This window comes from Lepisma saccharinum, chromosome 3 (genome assembly GCF_977018435.1).
Source record: "Lepisma saccharinum chromosome 3, izLepSacc3.1, whole genome shotgun sequence".
Classification (NCBI taxonomy): domain Eukaryota; kingdom Metazoa; phylum Arthropoda; class Insecta; order Zygentoma; family Lepismatidae; genus Lepisma; species Lepisma saccharinum.
Window position 1 is genome coordinate 43266851 of NC_139231.1, and position 11819 is coordinate 43278669.

Below are 11819 nucleotides of genomic sequence, written 5' to 3' on the forward strand. Positions count from 1 at the left end.
AGTTACACAAAAAGGGCATTATATATACACACAAACATTACTCCCTCCAGACTATTAGAAAGTTGTTAGGAACTTTCTAGCAGGTGGCTTTCACTTGCTAAGGAGAAGGGAGAAAAATTAAGGAAAAAGAGCGTGAGATAAAAAGTCCAACCACATTCTATATGAAAGTAATTATGTTTAGTCTTTTAGGTGAAAGTACAGTTGGCAAGTGAAAATCACGTGCTATAAAGTTCCTAACAACTTTCTAATAGTCTGGAGGGAGTAACGTTTGTGTATATATAAGGCCCTTTTTGTGTATCTTGTTACTTTTGTACTTGATACAGAGTCTGATGAAGACCTTTCTAGAAGGTTGAAACGTTACGTTTAGTTTATGTTTTTAATAAAATAAATTACTGCCTTGGTCAGCATACTTAATTTTTTTTATTTTAGTTCGTGTACATTGCACATTGAATTGTTAGTACACATTGAATTATGTCTGTCCTTCGAAAAGTTAAGGGTAAAGTATTACACGTCCAATTGTGCATGCTCTCAGTTCAAGGAATGTGCCCCATGGTTTATATTTGTTTCCGGATGAGTATCCATGTGTTTTTGCGATTATCAAACTACAGTAAAACCTCGTTAATCCGGACTAATGGGCTGGATAAGTTGATCGGTTTAACGAAAGTCCGAATTAACTGAAATAACCCAAAGGAACAGTAGAAAGTGCATTAAAACTCCGTTTATAGCAACAAAACAGTTTATTATGGTATATTAAAAGGGCATAGGCCTAAATACACTATTCAGTACAGTACTGTATATTTTTTCTTCTTTCCTGGCACTACAGTATATCACAGACCCTGGTCTCCTTCAGAATCTTCCGCCATCCATCTCTATTCACAACCTTCCAACTCCTAATTCCCAGCACACTCAGGTCCTTTTCCACCGAATCAACCCACCTTGAAGGTGGTTTTCCTACTTTTCTTCTCCCATCCATATTCGTAAATGTGATCTTGTTACACACCATGTTATCTGGCATTCGGTATATGCCCCAATCACCTTACCCGTGTTAGTTTAATTTCCTTCACCATTTCTATAACCTGATAAAGCTGATATATTTCCATATTATATCTTCTTCTCCAAAATCCATTTTCATATATCGGTCCATAGATTCTCCTCAGAATCTTCCTTTCAAAGCTTCCGATCATTCGTCTTCTTTATTATCCATGATTCGCATCCATACATTAAAATAGGTCTTATTAACGTTTTGTATAGTTTAACTTTTGTTTTCCTTCTGATGCAAAATCCACCGTTGAACTCCATGAAGGGGAGACTTCATATGTTTTCCGAGTCCAAAATAACTTCTACTGTATTTGGCATACTTATCCCGTGTTTAATCTCTGTCAGAATATCTCTCTTCTCTGTTATACCGGGTGGGGCACCTAAAAGTACCACCTGAAATATTTCGTGAAGTACAATACATATTGAAAAACCGCTTTCGCAGATGAGAGGGGCTCATGAAATTAGTGGACACAATACGTTCAACTAAGTAAGCAAATGTGGTTTTCAACACAAACTTTTTTTTTTTTTTTTTTTTTTCAAATGAAAACCCCATTTTATTTTCAGCTCACTTGAAAGTACGGAAAAATCATTAAGAATGGCGTTTGTTACATTGTAACACGTCAAGTAGTTCTCAAGTAATTGTAATGTGAATTTGACGCTTGAAACAAACATTCTCGCAAGTTGATTCGTATATCGTAACATACATATCCCCCTTTTGACGCCATTCGAGTATCGTAACAAACATGTTACTCTTCTGCAAAGTATGTGTTGTGCTTTGGAAAGTTGTTACGTTCCAACAACTGCGGGTTACAATAAAATGTGTAGTAAGTTTTGACATTATCTAAAATGTCTGATACATCTTTCCGAGTTAACAAATATTTGTTAATTAAAAAGTATAAATCTTAAACTTTCCGCCATCAGTATATTCATACATATTAGTACATTAACGTCTTTCTAATTTTTAATTGACGTTCATTCATTTAAGTCATAATTTTTAGTACATCGGAACAATAAACTTTTCTCGTTTGGTCATGACAAATCTTTAAGTTTTCAACTACGTATTAAACTTTGCACCTTATATATTTTTTCTTTCTCTTTTTCTTTCAAATTGAATTATCAAATTTATGAAATAAAGCAAGGACGTAACAAAGTACACTGATTAACAAGACGTTTGTGATAGTGTATTTGCGTCAGAACTGTTGCTGAGAAAATAGTATTTTCAAACTGAAAAGGCCGAGATGATACTGTATTTATCTATGGCGAGTGTAGGGAAAATGCAGCACAAGCCTGTTGGCTGTATGCACGACGGTATTCGCTTGGCTCTGCCGACAGGCATAGCGGGGATGTGCATTCACGCTCAACTTCACCTTACAATTACTTGAGAACGACTTGACGTATTACAATGTAACAAACTCCATTCTTAATGAATTTTTCCGTATTTTGAAATGAGCTAAAAATAAAATGGGGCTTCCATTTAAGAAAACTAAGTTTGTGTTGAAAACCATATTTGGTTACGTAGTTGAACGTATTGTGTCCACTAATTTCATGAGCCCCTCTCATACCCATATATCTGCGAAAGCAGTTTTTCTATATTTATTGCTGTTTACGAAATATTTGCGGCGATACTTTTAGGTGCCCCACCTATGCGCAAAGATATTTTAAATTCCCGAACTGTCCCAAAAGAGAGCCCGTTAACTTCAAAAGTTGCAGTATTGGTAGGCACTTTAGTTATTATTTAGATATATGTTTTAATGAAAACATGGAATTAAATATTTACTTAATAAAGAAAGTATTAAATTCGTTGCGCAACAACCATTTAGGTCCAGGACCTGCCTACCAACTGCAGTCCTTACTCCCGCATTCCTCAGCAGAGGTGGGCGATCATCCAACCAGTTACGAGGCGACGTGTGGTCAGCACGGCGAACCCTCAGTCGTTTTAATAAGTTTCCTTGACGGGTTACGCTACTTATACGGGCTATCCAGTTTTCTCACGATGGTGGGTGGCCACATGTCCCATGCACTGGTCGAAATCTCAGAAGAAAAGCTGCTGGGCTTCGAGATGGTCTCTGCTGCTTTCAATTGAAAATTTTGATTTTCCAAAAATTTCGAGAGGGGTTGTGGCCCCATCCTTATTGGGGACGATGCGTACATGGAATATGTGTACAAGGAAAATTCGTGAGATTAGAGTACAGGAAGAAGACGAGAGGGGTGGGGGTAACACCTGCCTTGGTAGAAATGGCATGTGAATAATTTGCGTACACGTCGGAGGGCAATGAGGCCATTTCTACTTATCATTTTACACACCGTAACACGTTATATCCAGGCTTGGAACTGCCGGTTGTGTAGTTCTGCATTCTACAGTGCAAAGGGTACGTTAGGATTATCCATCCACCCACTGATCGACGAAGCCACCGGAAAACTCGGTTGTGGATTCACGTCGGTGATTCTAAAGTTTGAAATTGGAGCCAGCGCTTCTTATCTAACATGTTATCTCTTACAGCTTCAGACGATCTTTTGAACATCATTTTCGGCTACACATACTGTACAAGAAATAGTCCTAACATATAACACAATATTTTCTTAACTTCCTACCCTGTCCCGACAGTTTTCCTTCTCCTTGATGCACATCCACGACATCAAATTACTTCTTCATTGAATCCTACAGTCATGAACGCTTCTGGTTTGTAACTATGGAATCGTTACAACTCGGAGGTGTTCATGACTCTACAAGAGTAACCTTCGTGTTTTAAAGGAGGCTGTTTCGACAATTTCGAATCCGATTTTATCTTGGCTTAGCGTGTGAACAACTAAAGCTTGACGTCTACTGAGACGCGGCGAAACAGAGAAATATCCGGCAACAGAACTTCTGTTGTCTGCTTCTATTCAAATCAAATGGTGTAACGCCCAACTACAGGGAAAAGTGCGGAACGGAAGCAGGAATTTCCGTGCCAGACGTCTGCAGATTATCTTAAGGGTTATCGCCCACCAAGGCGCGGCAAATGTGTCTGTTGCGTTCTGTTGCCGCGTTTGCGTCGTCTCGGTGGACGTCAAGCTAAAGGAAGCACAAAAGATACACAGGGATCCACGGACAGGGTTGACTCACGCTGACTGCCTGGCAGTTATCGGGATTTGCTGTTTATTAGCCAGTGATCAAGCGGGCTGACGTCAACTACACAGAGCTGGCCGTACTCGGTTAACCAGATCGGGATTTGCCATTTTTGGCCCTGACTTCAGGTAAAATTTGCTATGTACGCAAATTCCACGACATGTACCACTTTCAGCGTCCCATCCATCTTCACTTTCCCCTGTACAAAAAGTCCACGATTTTTGCATGTACTTACGTACAATCCACATAACCACCCCATCAGTTCAGTGGCACAACCACGATTTTTTGTCTGGGGAGGGGGGCAAGTATCAGGATAAACGTACCAATAATGATAATAATAATTATTATTATTTATTGTTGTTGTTATTATTATTATGAGTAGTAGTTGTATTAAAGACGTTATTATCCTTGTAAGTTATGCAAAAAGTGGGTAGACGTCTGTGCGAAAGAATTTTTGTTTGAACAATATTTTTTCAAAACTGTCAATTTTACATTAACTAATATTGGAAAACAAGAACACAAACTGTATTTTTGAATGGCAGAAAATGCATGATAAATGCATTCCGAATATAATTATTTTGGTACACATAACATGTGTAACTTTTACGTACACCATATGTTTTACACATATGCAACATGGAGCGACGTAAAATAAGGAAATTTGTATGCTAGCACTAAAATGTGTACTTATTCAAAGTTACTTTAATACGTAGCTACTATATAGCCTATACAACATATAGTATTTAGATACATTATATAATCAATATATCCACCTCATAACAAATCAACAGCAAAAATTATATACTTTCTCTCTCAAATGCGCACGCTCCTTTTCTTGAAAATTATTCATGTATTTAAGACAAATAAATTAGGAGAAGTCTTACTTTCTCTCTCTGGTAATTTAGTACAATGCATTACAGAAAACAAAAATTAATGAAATTGTGAGCGAAGCGAGCAAGAATACTTTTGGATCCATTTTTTTGCAAATTGATTTAGTTGGGCGCAAATAATTTCACCGAGCGCCATGGCACTCTTTTTTACAACTATTTTACTTTAGATCGTTCGGCGTCCTAGGTCCACTCCCGCCTCCACCTAGCTACAGCTCTGAACTTGATGAGACTAAGGGAGAATTCACACCGAAGAAACACGCAACATGCAACATGCGACATGCAACACGCGACACGAGTGTTTCACACCGAAGAGACAAGATGCACGCGGCAAGCGACACTTGGTTTCTTTGCTCAGTTTGCATGATGGTACCGATATAATTGCATTAATCAGTTTATTAGTCACCCGAAAATAACGTAACAAGAGACATTGTTACATGTAAACTGCGTTGTAAAGTTTGTGCAAGTTATTGAAACTTGGGAGAGGCATGTTGTGCACGAGAAAACTGAGAAATAATATGCACTGACCTCAAACTGTATACGCTAGTAGACTTTTCAGCCTGAATAAAGCGAATACCTAAACACTAGAGAAGTGGTTCTCAACCTTCTTGAAACCATGTCACAGTATCTTTTTAAGTCAATGCCCTTAGCCGAAGAATTTTTCTCGTAAATCTTTATAGTATTGAAGATTTTATGCATGAATTAACATGTACCTACGAAATTAACTATAGATAAATAAATTCTAGCATAATCAAAAGAGTAATAATAGTTTCATTACGTGTGTATATTTGTTGACAAATATAAAAATATGGAAGACAAAGTGGTAACGTCGTCTCCTTGTAATTAAGTGATCCCGGGTTCGATAACCGGGGAGGCACCGGGCAGATCCAGTTGTGATTAGTCTATTTGTGCATAAAATGGACTTAAAAACGAAAACTCGCAACTCAAATATGATATTGGGATTATGATAGCTGTCAACCAGTTTCAGCAGAACATTTCACAGCTCAGTATAGTTGATACGAGGGCACGGTATCGGGTCGCGGCCCGGCGGTTGAAAAACAATGCACTAGAGTACTTTACCATGTTAACTAATATAGTTTGGACTAAAGTGCCTCCATAAGCTGACTTTTTCAAATAAAAACAGTCAGGTAAATGGCCAAAACACGGCCTTTTTTCACGATGTTGAAGGCAAATTACAGCCGATAACTGCATCAAAAAACTTGATAAAGCGAAATGAACGTTGTGTTTAAATCTTAAAACATTGTTAAAACATTGTACATGTCGATACTTTATTATATCAACAAATTAGAGGATCAAACATAATGCCGGTTGGGCTCTCTTCTAGAGTCTAAATACAGCTCGTTGGAATGAAGCATTCGCTGCGCATGCGCGAACAACAAACTGAAGCAACACGATGCACGGTATTGAGAAAACGGCACAGTCCGAGAGGCACGTAAGCGACACGCGACACGTGCATTTTGCAGTGTCTCTTCGGTTCGAAAGGTTGCATTGATTACTGAGTGTTGGCTTCCAAGCGACACGTGTTTCGTGTTGCATGTTGCGTGTTTCTTCGGTGTGAATTCTCCCTAAGAAAAGCAGTTATTGTGTGCGAAGCGAGGAAGAAAAATATATATAAATATACGAAATGTACTTTTATTCGGGCTGAGCCGATACCGATGTTCGAATCCTGGCTTGGGCATGGATGTTTGTGAGTGTCCATTCATTAATTTCATATCATCACTCATCCTCATCTTCGCAAATTAGCCAATAGTGGCACAAGAAGCAAAGTAAAATAAAGCAATTACAAGAAAAGGGAGGAAGAATGAGAGGTAGGGTTGGGGGAAAATGTGAGAAGTACAGATAAAAGAGTGAAAGTGACTCACACGGATTACATAAGTGAGGGGGAGAGAAGAGAGGGACGGAGGTTGAAGCAGATAAACAGGCGGGGATGCTGTTTTAACACTTTGAACTTCAATCCTCAGAACAATAACAAATTTGCTGCGTAAAGTCACAAGTGCAATCTGCAGCTGATATCATCAGCGTTTAGAGACGTCTGCTCGGATGCAGTGGCCACAGTTCGAGGTAACATGATGCAATTGCATCAAACGACATTCAGGAATTCGATTCATAACCTTGCATATGCATGTTCCCGACACTGGTCCTGAGCAACAAGTAGAAGAGCATGTTGAGCGCCCTCATGAATACTTACCCATCCGGCGACAAAGCTGGATCTGCGTTTGCGGAAAGTATTTAGTAACAGTTTGGGGAGGGGAGCTTCGATCTTCTTAATAATACTTTAAAGAGTCAATCAAAATTGTTTCTTTATGATAAAAATGTAATGCTGTAGGCATATTTGTAAAAAAATATTGATTTGGATCTGTAATACAAAGCTAGATTCACTTTCACTGTTAATATTTAAAATCATTCTTGAATAAGAAGCAGTTTCAAATTGGCTGCAAATATGTACACCTTGCCCACAAATTAGCGGTCTACAAAGCATTTATTAGGCCGTTACTAGAATTCTGTTCCTCGGTACTTTATGGGATTAGCAGAAATAACACCACGAAACTAGAGAAAATACAAAATTGGGCCATGCGTAGCATAAGAAATACGGCGCACACGTGACACGACTTCACGTGCAAGCAGAGAAGAGCTGCAACTACCCAAGCTGTATAAATTTACACAATATTCCACATTATGTATACTTATAAGCAAATAGCACAACTGTATATTAATTCATGTAGGGCAAAATGCTGATTTTATAGTTACAGATCAAAGTAAAGTAAACTGTTAGCTTAAGTGTAACCTTACTACAAATAATAATAATAATAATAATAATAATAATAATAATAATAATAATAGATACAGATAACTATGACGCACTTAAAGTGGTTCAGGAGGAACCACTTCAGGCTCCCTCGTGGAATATAGAAAAATATAACTCTGTTCTCTTTCTCTTCTGCCAATCTCCGTGACGGAGTGGTTAGAACAGCACGTTTCGATGGTCCCGTGTTCGAATCCTGGCCTGGGCATGTGGATATTTCTTCATCAATTTCATCACGTTATCACTCATCCTCAACTTCGTGATTACCCAAAAGCGGCAAGAAGCGAAGTAAAATAAACCAAATGAATCAACCAATCTTCTCATTTCTTCTATCTTTTTTCTATCTTTCAATCTTTTATTCTCAGCCTTAGTATCTCTTATTTTTATCCTTACTCCATGTCTTTTGGACGTATTCTCTCTCTCCTCCTCGTGTAATCTCTCTCTTGCTTCTTTATTTATCTTCCTCTCCCATCTTCTGTCTTGTTTCTTCCTTCTCTCTTTCTCTCTCCCTCTGGGATTGAAGTAAAATTGTTTTTATGCGATATTGCGACATTTTTCGCGACCTTTCTCAAAGTGACTTGCCGGTGCCTAGGCATCGCGTTTAGAAATACAAGATTTGGCAAGATCGCTGAAAGACCTTTTTTCCCTTATTATACATGTTTGCAGAAAAACACTTTTGATTAAAGAGAAAATATGATAAACTTAATATCGTCATTTATAGGTCATGAGTATCATTTCCGGCTGGATACGCGAACTACGTAAGCAACTATTTTAAAGCCAAAGTTATGATTAGTTCTGTCTGCTTCGTTTATTTTAGGTCGTCTTTCTACCTCATGGGTTAATCGCGACGCTGAGGATGAATGATTAACTTGAAACATAGACATAAATGGCAGGTGGCCTTCCCGATGGTGCAGTGCACAGTTCGCGTCCTTGTAATCAAGGGGTCCCGGGTTCGATACTCGGTGGAGACACATAGTCGTTCGGATCCCACTTTAAACTGTAGGTCCAGTCATGATTAGCCTTACTGTGCATAAAGTGGACTTAAAACACCAACTCAATCAATCAATCATTTAACGGCAGGTCGGCTATAGTTATGATTTTATACGTACGTTTCTTCTGGTGACTTTAATGAGTTTGCTCTGAATTCTTCTCTTGTACAAATAGTTCTTTCTCTTATTGTAGTTATATTTTGCGTGTACTCAATTTTTTTTTAGTTTCGTAAAAGTTACAAGTGTTGTACTAAGGTTTTTACTGGTAATATAGTAATAACTGGACCTCGGATTTTTAGGTTCTAAAAAGTGTGCTTTTAGGTTCTTAAAATAGGTTCTAAAAATCCAAAAATAGGTTCTAAAAATCCTAAAATAGACTCTAAAAATCCTAAAATAGACTAAAAATCCTAAAATAGATTCTAAAAATCCTAAAATAGGTTCTAAAAATCCTAAAATAGGCTCTAAAAATCCTAAAATAGGTTCTAAAAATCCTAAAATAGGCTCTAAAAATCCTAAAATAGGTTATAAAAATCCTAAAATAGGTTATAAAAATCCTAAAATAGGCTCTAAAAATCCTAAAATAGACTCTAAAAATCCTAAAATAGGTTCTAAAAATATTAAATTAGGCTCGAGAAATCCTGGTATGCTTTCAAAAACTTAAATGGTACAAAATTCCTGATAAGTCCTGATACAATGGTTTTAAAAAAATCACAAGAACCTTAAGAAATTTTAGTAGGCATGTGTAAGAACCAAATATTAATATTCTAACCAAATTTTCAAAATTATCCACATATTACTGCTATACTATACTTGTTCTATTAGCAAAAGTTTGACATGAAAAATGAATTAGTATGTAAAATTTGCTGTACAATATCCGGGAATTATGCAAGAATTACTGGCTCTGGAAATCATGCATCAATTTTGGTAAAACATGAATAAAAAGGCACAAGCAGATGCTTTATTTTATCTTTATCTTTTAATTATATTTCAGTGGTGCAAATTTGAATGTTGAAACGTTACTTCGCAAGGCGTGAATGCCACAAAAGGACCGGACTGACGTGAGCAAGACCACGTGGATCAGAAGTTTGTACTTTGAACTGTGCAGGCATTAGGGGCGATTGGCTGTCAGAACTGGGAGGGGCCTTAGGACAGTTTACTTTCTCTTAGTACATAAGGCTTAGCATTAAGAGTGCATATTGCGGGGACAAAAAGTAGGAGGCAACTGCCCCCTCTAATCGCCACCTGTGTGTGCAGGTAACAGTTGTGTCAAACATTTTGTTTTGTTTAGAGCTTTGAAAAACATCATAGACTTGGAGGGGGGAGGGAAATAGACAGTAAACATGTTTCAACCACGCAAGTCGTTGAATTGTTACGTCAGCAAACCGAGTAAATACCTCTGTGAGATATAAAAGTCCTGTAAAACCTAAAAATATATATATAAATCTAAAAAAAAAGGTTTAATTTAGGCACATATACCTAAAATAGGTTAATACAAGCAAAATAGGTTATTTTAGACACTATAAAACTTCGTCTGTTGTTGCGTTTTGTAATGATATGTTGACATAACTTGTTATTTCATATTTACCTGCAAAGGAAAAATAGGTTAAAAACGTAAAATCGGAGTTCCAGTATTAACACACGCACTACGTCAGTCAATAATTTCGTAGATTATGGTTTAGTCACACCATATTACAAGGTAGTATGTCAAATTCTTTCTTCTTATGTGATATCAGGGCTCCGCGACACTCCGTGAAGAATCCCTGGAAGCACCTTCATACTTGCAAAGTTGCTCCAGCGGCTACTGTCGAGCATTTTTTTTATAGAACATCATAAACACAAACGGTGTACTTATGGTGTTAGCATCTAATTCCCGAATTCCGAGTAGCTATAAAAATATAGTTTGATGTGTGGGCATAGAAAAAATGTTGGGGCTCCGCGGTGTAAAAGTTTGGGAACCCCTGAGATATTAGTCTATATGGGCGGTTCCACAATTTTGAATCCCCTTGTGTATGCATATATATGGTCATTTCATGTCATATAAAACCTGACAATTCCTTCCCGATTTTCGATTTTGACTGGAATTTAAAGCGTTTGTTGTTCCAGGTCTCCTGAGCATGCACACTATATAGTTTAGTTTTAGAGCCCAAATGTAAGTAACGGGTGGATCTAAACTTACAAGTGATTATAAAAAAATACACTTAGTTTACTAGGCAAGATATTATTAACAAAAATGTTATGACACGAAGCGTACAACTTACTTAAATTACTTCCTTGTGTCATCTGCTATCCAACAAGGTTCAAATGTTGCTAACATTCACATTTGTGTACAAGAAATAATACTTCATTCATCTTCATGTGAATGGAATCAATGAACAATACAATTAAGGAATATTACACGTCTTGCTCAAAGTGGGCACCTCCGTTACGAATGCAGGCACTCAGGTTTTTACGGACATTTGGTCTGGTAACTCGTGATGTGATGATGACCTTGTGTGTTGTCCAGCTGTTAAGATCCTCTCCCTGAGCTCTTGTTGCGAGTTTACCGGTGTTTTGTAAACTAAGTCTTTCATGTGGCTCCAAATGTAGAAGTCGCAAAGCGTCAAATCGGGGGATCGAACCGACCAGGGAATCGGGCCGCCTCGGCCAATCCACTTCTTTGGGTAATTTTCATCCAGCCACTGTCGCACGCTCAGGCAGAAGTATGGATGGGCGTCATCAACAATAATTTGATCGAGCCATTTTTCCTGCCCCAAATCTTAAATGGCAACACTTATGAACATTTTCTGAGGAACGGGATGGCAATGTTGTTGCAGAATGTGCCTCTAGCTACAAGACGTGACATGATTTACCAGCATGATGGCTGCCCAGCTCGATCCCCCGATCTATTTGACGCCTTGCGACTTTACATTTGGAGCCACATGAAAGACTTAGTTTACAAGACACCGGTAAATTCGCAAGAAGAGCTCAGCGATAGG